The 13,523-nt window shown below is 40.8% G+C and overlaps 1 protein-coding gene across 5 annotated transcripts in view; it reads left to right on the top strand.

Moving 5' to 3' along the window:
• slc39a11 (solute carrier family 39, member 11) overlaps positions 1-13,523 on the top strand; it is a 173,042-nt gene that overhangs the window by 65,046 nt on the left and 94,473 nt on the right. The gene's annotated exons all lie outside the window — the stretch shown is intronic.

Here is a 13,523-nt window from a genome sequence, read left to right as displayed (position 1 = left end):
TATGAACCAGGAGACGCAGGTTCAAATCCTACTTACTACCATTGAGTCCCTGAGCAAGACACTTAACCCTAAATTGCTTCAGGGGGGGACTGTCCCTGTAACTACTGATTGTAAGTCGCTCTGGATAAGGGCGTCTGATAAATGCTGCAAATGTAAATGCAAATGTATTTGTGCACATTCCCAGCCAGTCTACTCAGATGTATAATTACTACTGCGTCCTTTTCCTTTTGCATTTCATAGTGTTCTTTGAGCTGCAGTGTTTTTTCATGCACTTTCATTCTGAATATATATAAACCCATCTGTCACGTGGACTTGGTATGTAGCTGACAGGATTGTAAAATATAGATGAAGAGAAACACCAGCGTCACACGGCGTCAGCGCCTCCTTAAACTTTAATAAGCCCCTGTTGACGGAGCACAGGGCCGAAGAGACAGAATTAAAAAAAAAAAAAAGAACGAGCAAGCCTTACAAGGTTTAGGTCTCAAGCAGCCTATGTAGCGTTGGATGTGATTGATCTTTCGCCCATCGTGTGGACTTGTACATTAAAAGAGAGAAAAGGGGAACACAGAAATAGAATCAGAGAGAGCGAGACATCAGCTGCTGCATTCAGCTTTTTTTTTTTTTTGATGTTTGTGTTGTGGTGCAATGCTTGCTGATTTTGCTGCGCTCTCCAGCTTGTGAATAATTCACGCAGCATTTGAGGAAATCAAAGCCCGACATTGCAGAGTTGTTTATTTGTTTGCCTCCGTATGCCCAAGTGCTAAAAAGAGTGGAGGACAAGACCGCTCGGCGTGTAGGGGTGTTTGAAAAGCTGGGTGTTGGCCTATCTTTATGTGACAGCAATTTCACGCGTGGATTTCTTCAACGGAAGAGAACTAAGAAAAGTCTGGCCGTGATTTGCCAGGCCCAGAGCAAGTAGAGCGTCTGAGAGCCTCTTCATCGGAAAGAGCAGCGGCCGCTAACATGTAGCACTTAGCATGCCATGCGGCGTGTGGCGCGTTAGTCAGAAGAAAGAACGGCACCCCGGGCGTCAGCGAACCCTCCTGATCAAAGACGAGCCGGAGGACGAGTCCGCATCCCATAGGCTCTGTTTCGTTCTGCTATGTGGATATGTGTTTTGACGGCAGCGCTAGGAAATTTTCAATATCCCGCACACCCTATGCAAGGAATAACACCCGGGGACATAGAATCTGCCCGCCAAGAACTGCATCGATCAACATTTTTTTTTTTTTTTTTTTTTTTTTTAGATTTGTAGTTGATTATCAGAAAATGGAGGGACTGAACCAAATGGTATTGATCCAACAACCTTTTCAGGTATCTGCCGGGGGGGCTGTGGCGTTCACCAATCACTAATGGGCCCTCACATCATTTCCTGAATCTCCTGCATCCTACTGCATCATGTGACTCACAGTTTGATTCTTTTTACCTCCGGATTTTGACTGTTGTCAAGGGGACCTGGAACGTCAGAGGATTCTATTCCAGCCAAAGAGCTACTAATCCTTTTCATAGGCATATAGAGTTGGAAAATGGCAACTGAGATTGAAACGGAATTCCCAGTTCTGATGCAGGGGAGCCTTATCTCTAACAGTCTAGCAGTGTTGCACACTGCACTTTGTTCCTGTAATCATGCTGCTCACGTTACATTTACCACCTCACACTCTGTGAGGTGGTAAATTATCATTTAAATGATCATTTAGATCATTATCATATCATATTATTGTTGTTATTATTATTATTATCATCATCTTATTGTACAATTATATATTATAATATTGCTGCTACTTGTCTGTCTGGTTTGCCTCGGCCTTCACTGTATTATAGGTCATTACATAATGTTTTTTGTGGTGTTGCTGTGTTATATTTAATTGCATTAAGTTTTTTTGTGTACTGTGAATCCCCAAATCTTTTCTGATAGAATGATACGACAATTTGCTTTGTTTTTCTGAAAGTACTTTTATATATTACATTATATATTATAATTGTGTATAAAATATTATAATTATATACTGCTACAATTATAATGTTACTCAGGGGTTTCAGTGGGATTGTGTTTGGGTGTGTCTGAGACAAAATCTCCCCTGCAGCATGGGCCCCCTGTTGCTTGGCAACAACAGCTTTATTAAGTGACAAACCCTTGGTTTCTTTTTCTCTTCCTAATTCCGTGTGTTTGATCGAGTGTGTGCAGGCTCTGTGTATGCCTGTGCATGTGAAATGTTTTCATGAGATCATGCTGCTCCACTCAAGATTTCCATCTAAATTTCCATCTCAATAATTACAAATAATTGTTGAATAACTTCTTTGAGGTATTTGGTTATGTCTCACTTAATTTTAATTAATGTTTGGATTTTGGGGGATTAAGATATTTCCCCAAAATTTTAACACTGTGTGCCGATGGTAGCTTTTTTTCCAGTGTGCCTCAGGAGGCATCTGCAAATCTAGGCCTTTACGTAGGTAACCCATCTGTGTCAGATAACAGTGACTGCAGTGTCTCATTAAAATGACATTTCAAATGAGAGCATGATGCAGAAGGAACAGCAAGCGTCAAATGTATCTGAGCAGGTGGCTTAGCAGGAGGAGCATCAGTAGGCCAGGAAGAGAAGGTGCAATTTATGTTTAATACAGGAATCACACACATTAACACTATTATTCATGCATATACACACACTCTCCCTCTCTCTCTCTGACAAACGCAGTACATGCACGTGCGTATTCAGTAGGATGGTTTCTATGACGATGGGGTTTGTTGGTTGGTAATGGGACGCTGTTTTCATGCTGGGTGATGCGATGCTCTGCAGTTTGGGGCCAGATGGAGGGGGTGGGTTTAAAACCATTTCATTTGTTTGTTTGCTGGTGCAAATGTGAGAAATTAAGTGTGAGTTGAAGCAAGTTTATATAAAACATAAAATGTGGAAAGGTCAAATAAAATACTTTGTGTGAGAAAGAGTGTTATACCATTTTATAACTTGATATAACTATTCAAGCCCTAGACTTGATTAAAAAAAATATATTGTTGGTCTAAATCTTATGCCAGGTTTTAACCAAACAACTTCTAACATTATTATATTATAATAAAATTCCGAAAATGTTGTTTATTGTGTAGTGTAAGGTGGTTAAGACCAAAGTTGATCTTTCTCTCTGGAAGTAAAAATCTATTATCCTAAACTAGGATCGAAATTTTAGTCATAGTGTAAATCCTAATCCAAGCGTTACTAATCAATGTGTGTCACGTTCTAAGGATGTTTTGGTTTGGACTACTTTATCTCTCTTTTTTGGGGCCATTCATTTGATCATTGATGAACCGTTGTTGTATTCCATTATGGCCGATATCATCTGCGCGCAGGAGGCCTTGGCCAAGTCCCAAATGGACTCTGGAGCAGGTCGCTTGGATACTGAGGTTTAAGTTTGGGGTAGCGCTGATTTTTTAGACTTTTCTCGTTGCACAGTCACAGTTACACATTTATGATACAGTTTTACAGTGTCCTTACAGAGAAGTTTGATCAGTTGTATGAGAGTGTTAAAGCATGTCTGTGTTTTGTCACAGAAGTGAGCCAGACTGTGGCGACATTCTCGTCACTGCTGGTTCTTACATCAGATTTTCTTCCCTCTACTCTGCTAAAGATACAATTTATCAAAATCTATCTTTTGCCAGTTGATGCTTCTGGGACAAGTCTGACATTCTTCACCCGGCCGTTTAGGTAGTGCCTTTCTCATGAATGTTAATGAGCTTAGCACGGCCTCCCTGCAAAAAGATTGCTTTCATGAGAAGAGGAGCTGAAAAGGTGGGGCGTGGCTGTGTGAGGGATTCTGAGTGAGATGTCCAGTCTCAACTCAGCTGGCTGTCTGTCATGATCCAAACTTTTCCTGACACTCTGGGCCAGGATTTGCATAGGTTCCTTGTTCCTCCTGTATTTCCTGGCTGTCGGGATTGTATGAATGTACCTTGGATGTGTTTGGCCGTCATGCAATTAGTGTCGCTCCTTGTTAAGTGTCGTTGTTCTTGTTATGTACTGTTTTATATTGTAGTTATATACCTGTGTGTTCCATGGAGTCGCACAAATCCGTCCCTTCAGCCTTATATTAAGAACATATGTGTTTTAACAGTACGGTCGTATCATGCATAATAAAAAAAAAACAGGGACACAACATTTGTAGATATGTAACTGAAGTCTGCGTGTATAATTATTTTGCAGCTCAATTTTGCTTGAGTGTGTGCGTTTCAGTGGCGCGCGTTCGCTTCTGCTCTGTGACGACAACACTTTGAGAGAGGAATGTGTGTCTGAAGCAGATGTGATCGGCAGCACCTCACTCCATCAACATACCACCATCCGTCACCCTCCATCATGTTCTGTCTGACATGCCAGGTGTCTGAAACAGAGGAAGCACATTCAAAAAGCTGAATCAGAGCACTCATTTTGGAGTGTTGCATCCAGTCTTTAATTTTTTTTCACTCTGTAAATTTCATCAGTGCTTTTCATGTATTACTTAATTAAAATTGGTGCATAAAATAAGTCTAATAATGACATCAGCATTTTCCTTAATAAAGAACTGTAATAATTGAATGAGTGCTGATTAAAAAAAAAGCACTGATGTATGCATATTTGGTTTGCTGTCCCAATATCAAATTTGTAATTCAGATGATGTACATCTGTATACAAACTTATTTTTCTTTCTTCTGAGTCTATACCTATGACACGATGCATAAATTACACAGCAGTGTACGTACTGTAACAGATGCGAGGATGATTAGGACGCTCTCTAGAGAATCAGACTGAGGAAACAGACTTATAAGGGACAAGGATTGTCACTGCTGGTTTCTGGAACAAATGCTGGAGGAAGCCCACACAGCACAGGAATCAGAAGAGGAGGGCTTAAAGCCGAGTAGCGACGCTCTGCAAATTAACCTAACATCCACAGAGACCAGACGCATATGGCTTTGAACAGATAAAGACTACCCAAGGGAACTGGGAAAACGTACACTGCTGTTATCATGTGAATTTTCCATGTGAAGGACGATGTTCCAGAGTCGTGACTTTTTTGAAGCAGAATTTTATAAACTTCATTAAAAGTAATTTAAGCAATAAATGTTTTTTTTTTGCAATTCAATCACATCTGCATAATGTTTGAATATTTAATGCAGAAGCTGCATTTTAATGCATATTTAATAAGTCAATGAGGCCTGGAGGTCAACAAGAAACGTCTGCATTATTTGTGCTGTTTTGACCTATGTGACCTTACTAGTTAGCGGCTCAGTCACCTAAGAGCAGTTCAAGAGTTTAAAGTCTAGTAGCAGGAAATAACAAGGCCATGACACACCAAGCCTATTGTTGGTTTTTCAAAGCTTGCTTGATTTGTCACATTTGCACTTGTCATCCTTTAGTCTTTTTTTTTTTTCTTAACAATGTTGGCGTTGAGGTGGAGTTCACTGGGTAGCCATTTTGTCCACAGAATGCATGATGCCATGGACCAATGACTTTTTGTAATTGGCAACATATATTCTTTTGGTACAATGACATTTTGTTTACGAAATATTTTTTTTTGTTGTTGACTAGATGCGTATTTTAATACCGATTATGTCCATAATATATATATATATATATATATATATATATATACACACACACACACACACACACACACACACACACACACACACACACACACACACACACATATATATACATATATTTATTTATTTATTTATTTTTTTGTGGCCAAAATAGTGACAACTATTTGTTGTGTATGTGAGAGGGGTTATCTTTCTGTGGACAAAATGCATGTAAGCTGTTTTATTTCATTATACTATCCATTTGGTGGAACACTATGTTTGAAATAAGCACCAGTGTTGGGAAGATTACTTTGGAAACGTAAATAGTGTCACATCCTCGTCTTCTAACAAGACTAACAAGGGGTACACAAAGACTAACAAACTGTACGAAAGTGCATTTAATTACAGTGAAACTATTTACTATTAACGAAAGAAACATTCATCAGAAATAAACACCAGAGCAGCCTAAACAAATTACACAACCAAAGATACAAGGCAAGATCTCTAGCAGACCTCTTGAGAATAAACTAAGGTCTTCTTTTATGTGTGGTGGCCGCCAATGAGTCAGTGGTAGACATGGACATCCTTCCACTGAAGCAGCCTAAAAGAGACAGACACAGACAGAGAGAGAGAGAGAGAGACAGACAAAGAGACAAACATAGGTGGAAAAATATGGCACGACGACAGAGGGACATAATGATAGTAAGAATTACAAAATCAAATATTTAACGTTCAAGAGCATTGAATAAGTGTGTTACCTACTAGTCCACTACCACTACCACAATGTAACTGTAACTATGCCTCATTATTTCAGTTAAAGTTCCCCTACAATGAAATATTCACTTTGTGAGATTATTTAACATTAATACGTGTTCCCCTAAAAATTCAAATTCAAATTTGATTTGTCATGTACACAGTCATACATAGTATAATATGCAGTGAAATGCTTTTGTGGCTGCTATTGACCTCAATATGCAAATATTGCAAACATAACCAAATATTTCAAATGTATGTTTTTAAACATAAAATATGTGTAACAGGTAGGGTGAAGGTGTGCAAAGTTCTGGGGGAATTGAGTCCAGAAGTGATTGAAAGTGCTGGAGTGTATTAGAGGTCTGTACTATGTAGTGTTGTGGTTGAGAGCTCGTATAGCCTGCGGGAAGAAGTTCCTCCTCATTCTCTCGGTGTTGGACTTCAGGGAGCAGAAGCGCTTCCCTGATCGCAGCAGAGAGAACATTCCATTGTTGGGGTGGCTGAGGTCCTTCACTATCTTCCTGGCCCTGGTCCTTAAAGCAAACTTAATGATGGTGGCGGAGTTTGCAGTGGCTGCACAGTCGTAGGTGTACAGAGAGGGGGGGTGCAGGGGGCTCAAAAGACTGTGGCTCCAGTGTTGAGAGTGATGGTGGCTGAGTCATGTCCACCCATCCTTACTGCCTGTGGTCTCCCGGGTAGGAAGTTGGAGATCCACTGACAGAGAGATGAGCTGAGTCCCAGGTGCACCAGCTTGGTGGTGAGTGTGGAAGGGATTATCATGTTAAATGCTGAACTGTAGTCAACGCTGAGAATTTGTTTGACATAATTTCCCAGGTGGGTGAGTGCCGTGTGGATGAGATCGGAGATGGCATCATCTGTACAGCGGTTTGGACGGTAAGCAAACTGCAGTGGGTCGAGTGTGTCCGGTAGTGAAGAAATGATGAAGTCTCTGACCAGCCGTTCAAAGCACTTCATCACTACGGTCTACAGTCCTGCAGTGGCTAGAAATGGTTATAGGGGTTTAACCCCTAACAGAGCTAGCGCCTGTTACCAGTACTCTGAACAGCCATATAGGTTTACCAAATAGTGTTGGTTCAGAGGGTAACAAAATGTCAGTATTGGAAATGTTTTAAAAGGCATAGTAGTTTATTAATTGATGACTGTGCAATTTGATGATCGGGAACTGTTGGAAAATGTTAAGTTAAGATAATTGTCTTTTCAGAGAAATATAAAGGCTGGCCCAAGTTTTTAGTTTGAAGGGATGAGGCAGGACATTATTTATTTGAGTCTTTTTGTTGAAATATAATTTAATAAAAGAGTCTCAAATTGAAAGATAACTGACCCTCATGGCTTCCAATTGCATAAATAGTTTTTTTTTGTTTGTTTCGTTGTGCGAGATACTTTAGAAACTGTGGGTTAAACCTTTTTTCTGGCTGCTCCAAACATTGTGGTGTTGATGACCTCATTTCCGCAAATGCCCGCTCACTTCTATAGGCCGCTCTCCTCCTCATCCTGCCTCTCTCCTCCTCATTATCATTTAAAGCTACAGACACCGATATGGCGCGTCCTGGGGAAATATCATTGTGCGACTGGTTAAAGGTGCCTGTAACTCATACCACAGCGGAAATTGATTTCGGAAATAGACTTCAGATACATTATTAGGGGACCACTCAGGCGATATAAAAGCAAAATAAAATTTCATAATATGGGACCTTTAACAAACTAAAAAGCAGATTTTTACATTTACAGTATTTATCAGATGCCTTCATCTGAGCGACTTACAATCAATAGTTACAGGGACAGTCCCCCTGGAGACACTCCAAATGTCTTGCTCAGGGACACAATGATAGGAAGTATGATTTGAACCTGGGTCTTCTGGTTCTTAGGTGAGTGTGTTACCCACTAGGCTACTACCACCCTAAACTGGTATAACTGACCTAAAAAAACAGTATTACTCTAGACTGGAGGATTGTATGAAGACTGGGTAGAAAACTACAAAATGTGGAGGCATAACACTTCCAGGTCAGATTGCTCTCTTGGTCTGTTTCTTCTGCTAATAATTCCTTCCACTTTTACCCTGATTTGTATATATGGGTTGAAATGAGTGAACTTCCATAGGAACCTACTTTTAGCAGTCCAATATATTTGTCATTCAGAGAGATTTTGAACTTATTTTGTGTGTGTGTGTGTGTGTGTGTGTTTTCACCATAACAGACCAACCTACATCCCTGGCTGCCTCAGTGTTCTTCACACACATTAGTGGCTTTAGTGGTTAAGCCAGCATGACCATCTTGCTCAGCTGTTTCAGTGAGCAAGTGAGTGCTGGGGTGCAGTAGATCTGAGTCACTGTTCACATCCCACACACAAACACACACACACAAACGCAACTGCTCCATTTAATTCCAAATCTGAAGGATGCAGATACGTCTTGTTGGTATGGGTTCATTGCTTTGAGAGTTTGTTGGTTTGGAATAGTGTGTGCATGTCCTTTGCGGGGCAGTGATGGCCTAGCAGTTAAGGAAGCGGCCCCGTAATCAGAAGGTTGCAGGTTCGATTCCCGATCCGCCAAGGTGCCACTGAGCAAAGCACCGTCCCCACACACTGCTCCCCGGGCGCTTGTCATGGCTGCCCACTGCTCACTCAGGGTGATGGGTTAAATGCAGAGGACAAATTTCATTGTGTGCACCGTGTGCTGTGCTGCTGTGTATCACATGTGACAATCACTTCACTTTATCCTTTTTTTTTTTTTAGTAAGGTTCGACAAAGAGCGTAAGTGTGTTAAGCTGGCAGCCTGCAATTCTGACATCACTTTTGAATTGCAGACCTGCCCTCACCCCCGGATTCTGCTATAATCAACCTGTACATGCTCCCCCATTCGCTACCCGCTGTGCCTTTCTGCTCATAAGAGGGTGGATAATTGGCGGCGGGTGGAGCTGATGGTCTGCGGTGAATTCACCTCGTAGGTCAGGAGGACATATCAAACATCACACCGGTGTTAAAAACCCACTGGTTTATAGTTCTCTGGCCCAGCGCCTGTCCATCTGTAATTAGGGGTCTGAGCAGTGGCGGGCTGAGTGTCCTAATTATCCATGAATTATCTGGTAGTTCAGGGGTCGTATTATGATGTACGCTGATTTTGATACTCTGCCCTTTTTCAGTTTCTATCAATCACTTTTTCTTTCTTTTCTTTTTTCTTAGTCATTTGGTCCAGAACAATGCATGGGCTTATTTTTGTAGCTCTAAATACTAAATAAAGTGACTGGATGCAAAAAAACAAATGTGGGGCGAGTCTAATGTTTTTATGGGGTAGTATGGGACATTTTACCAATGCAATTGAGACAACCTAAAACTGTGTCTTCTATGTCATTTCACTATAAGCCAATGGTGACTGGTATCATCCCAACAAGACCGCCAACCCCCATCTGTTGCGTTAAAAAATGTACTCTCACATATATTTACAAGCACAAACTGTATATTTGTTACAGGCAACTTGAACGACTCACCTCAGTGGCACCATGGCGGTTCGGGATCCGAACTGGCAGCCTTCCGATAACATGTTCGTTTCCTTACCTTCTAGACACTGCCCTGAAGGCGTGTCAGTGTGTGAAAGCAGTCAAAACGTAGTTTATGAACTTTCGCCTTCTGCACATATTCCACAGGTGAAAGTGAAGTGATTGTCATTGTGATACACAGCACAGTACACGGTGCACACATCGAAATGTGTCCTCTCTATTTAACGATCAGCCTTAGTGAGCAGTGGGCATGACAGGTGCCCGGGGAACAGTGTATGGGGACGGTGCTTTGCTCAGTGGCACCTCAGTGGCACCTTGGCGCTTCGGGATTCGAGCCGGCAACCTTCTGATTACAGGGCCGCTTCCTTAACCACTAGGCCAGTTAGTGGCCAGTTAGATTCTTCTATTCTTGTTTCTATAGGTTTGTTTCTGTGAAATATGAAGACATAAATATTTTATACTATAGCAATCGTGCCCTATGGGGTACATGTTAGGGATATAAACTACTATTTTGGTGTTTTTGGTGCAATGCTCCTGTAGCAAAATAGCAGTATTTTGCAGTGTTTCTCACTTTGGTCTGCGTGTTTGTATCTGTGCTGCATTGTGCTTTATGCTACTTTTTTAATGGCTGTGGTGTTTTGTGCTGCAGTTTAGGGTGCCCAGATGATCCCAACAATTCAAATGGCTGATGGACAAATCCATGTGCATTAGCCAGCATCAGCGATGGGCTGACAAGAGAGTCTTTCATCTTCTGCTCTTACTCTGCTGGAGTGGGTTCATCACAGTAGCTTTCTTTCTGTTTTTCTTTTTTCACCTGTAGACAGTTTTCTTTCTCCTACACACACACACACACACACACACACATTTAAATTGAATTGTGTGTGCTGATATGCTACATACTCCCATGAGACTGTGCTCTGTTTTATATTCAGCCCCCAAGACACATGGCATTATCTCTCAGAGGTAAGACATCTGATACACCCAAGGCTGATACAGTGTTTGACAGGATCCCGCCCGCTTCTGGTCAATTTTGTTCTGAGCGGTACATCACGAGTTTGGCTTGCAAATTGTCTGCTATAGAGCATTCTGTCCTGAGGCACGAATTTCTGAGTAATTTACCAAAACAGTGTTCTTCCTGTTTCAATCATACAGTGTTTAACTCGCAACCTGACACAGTGCCATTGCCATTTAACCAGTGCCATTTCTCTGTAGGTTGTGTAAAGCGTTCACATTGTGTCATGCAGATCTTCTGTTTGTTGTAACGATCGCTGGATGAAGCCTCGCTGGCGGGTTTTAATTAGGAAGAAGCTTCTTCCTCACGATGGACGATGAGCACCATGATCATATTGGTTACCATATTAAGGTGTGGGGTTGTGATCAATACATTGATCTCAGGGATGTCACTGTTCAATACACTAATGTCTAGTAAGACAACCCATCCCCTCCTTGAAGGCTCCTTAAAACGCATATTGACAGTATCTTCTGGTACCAGTTTTTGTCGAAACCCGAATGTAGGATGACATTTTGAGATAAACGTATGTCTTTTATTGAGCCCAGTAAATAACATTACATCAATGCTGTGAAATTTACAAATGGGTTAATGTATATGTCTGTGTAAGATGTATAATTGTAAGATTTCAAAAATTAGATACACATGTTAAGCCAACATTTAAAATGGTAAAAGATTAATGGCACTTCAAATATTTTAATAGTATGATATTTAACAAAATGATTTTGTATAATTACTGGGCTTATTCATTAATAATCCATTATTAACCATTAAGGATGGGTGAGATTTGGTTCTTCGCTAATCAGAAGCATGCAAATTGTGTTGAAATTCAGTAAGGACAATGAAGGACGGCAAAACAAGCAAATATGAATTATGGAACTGCGATGTGTCCCTTCATGTGGACTCCAGTGTCCAGCCTGGACCCATCAGAGCAGTTTGGAGTATACTGGCCATCTGGCTGAGACCGGAACTCCACCATGTCAAGGATGAAATAACATCTCAGATTTTCATCAGTGTAAAATGTCCACCCTGTATTCATGCGCCGCAGGTCCCGTCAGCTTAGCGCTTGGAGGCGGAGAATAGGTGAGCGTGCACGGCTTGTTTTTAGAGGAGGGGATTAGGCCTGTTGGTGTGTGCTGATAACGGCGTCCTGGCCGCGTTGTCATGGCGAGTTAAGTGGGAAAGGAAGTGTTCCCTATCAACACCCTCCGCCTGCATTAGCCTCATTGTGTCCGGCAGCATTCACCGTTTTAATGAGAGTTTCACACCGGAAAGTAGTGACCGTTAAACTGGAGGAGTGTTGCATCACATGTGTCTTCTGTAGATAACGGCTCTGCATCTTTTACTGGCTTGATGCTGTTTCAGTTTGTTCAATTACAGCCATTGTTCGTTTAAGTACAGACAGTGGTGTTCTTTTGTTTGTGTCTTGTTGAACTTTTTCATGACTGATCGTATCACCATTGTGTGATGTGTGGTGATGCTTTTACTGCATAACCATGTATTTGTGTGGCTGTCATAAAAACCTATTAACAGATAATTATTAGAAATGCATGGTGAAAACTACAATTTGAATGAATTAAATAAAATGTTTTTTAATAATAGGCCATGTTGGATAAATTATATAACACACTGCAAAAATAGTTAAAATGATTGAATTTCCATGTTTTGTGAAAATATATACTTTTTATTACTGATAATTAATGATTGAGCCCACTTTTTTTTTTTTTACTGATAATTAATGAAGAGCCCAGATTTTTCTACTTAGCAGGGTATTTTTTGTAGTGTATGTGTTAATTTATCTATGATTTCTTTGGAAACAAGGCCTTTTTTGGCATTCTTGAATTCACTGGTCATACAATTGTGGTGTGATTATCAGTGCAGTAAAGTGCAATGAAACTTTCTCAAACTCTTTCCCCAAATATGATGTACAGCTCTGTAAAATGCTGTAACATTTTCACTTATTTCTCAGTTGATGGGCTTGTTGTGTCTGCATAAAAATAAGATGTTATTGACATTCCTCAATGACCAATTTGAATCGAAATTCCAGTGAGGGTTCATAATTATTAGCTAAAAAGAGTAAAATACCCTTTACATTTTAATTGAAATACTGACAATACTGTTTGAGTTATCCCCTCTAGACCACCCCTTCCTTTAGGCTGTTCTGATGTTGGTTAGCTGTGCTGAGTCAGTTGTTGTATTGTACATGTTAGGCCACTGTAAATAAAAGCACTGTTTGTACGTGTTGTCTGGTTGTGTGCGTAACAGCGGGCCTTCTCCTCTCCACACCCTTGTTGCGTTTCTTAAACCCCTGGACTTAGGGACGTGACAAACATAAAAGTGTGTTCTTGCGAAGGTCACTGGACGACTATGCAGCACAAGAGGCTATTTGATTGGTGGTTAGTTTGGGCTCTGCTGCTCCAGCACTGGTGAATAAAGACAGCAAGACTTTGTCCACCTTGGACAACTTTAAAGGTCAGTTGTGTTTACCCAGGTTTAAAATCAATATCCTTGTCTCTTCACTTTTTATACTCCCACAGAGAGAGATGTTATCAGACGTACATTTTCACCCTAATCTCTTCACCTTTATGTATATAGGCCTTTTAAAGTCCTTACTTCTGTCTGGCTTTCTTATGCTGTAGTCTGAAACACTTATCGTCAAGAGGCAGGTATGTTTTGAGGTCAACCTCTGATTATTCCAGAATCC

The sequence above is a fragment of the Denticeps clupeoides genome, chromosome 2, assembly GCF_900700375.1.
Source record: "Denticeps clupeoides chromosome 2, fDenClu1.1, whole genome shotgun sequence".
Lineage (NCBI taxonomy): Eukaryota > Metazoa > Chordata > Actinopteri > Clupeiformes > Denticipitidae > Denticeps > Denticeps clupeoides.
Note: the sequence above shows the minus strand (reverse complement) of the source record. Positions and strands in the feature narration are given on the sequence as shown.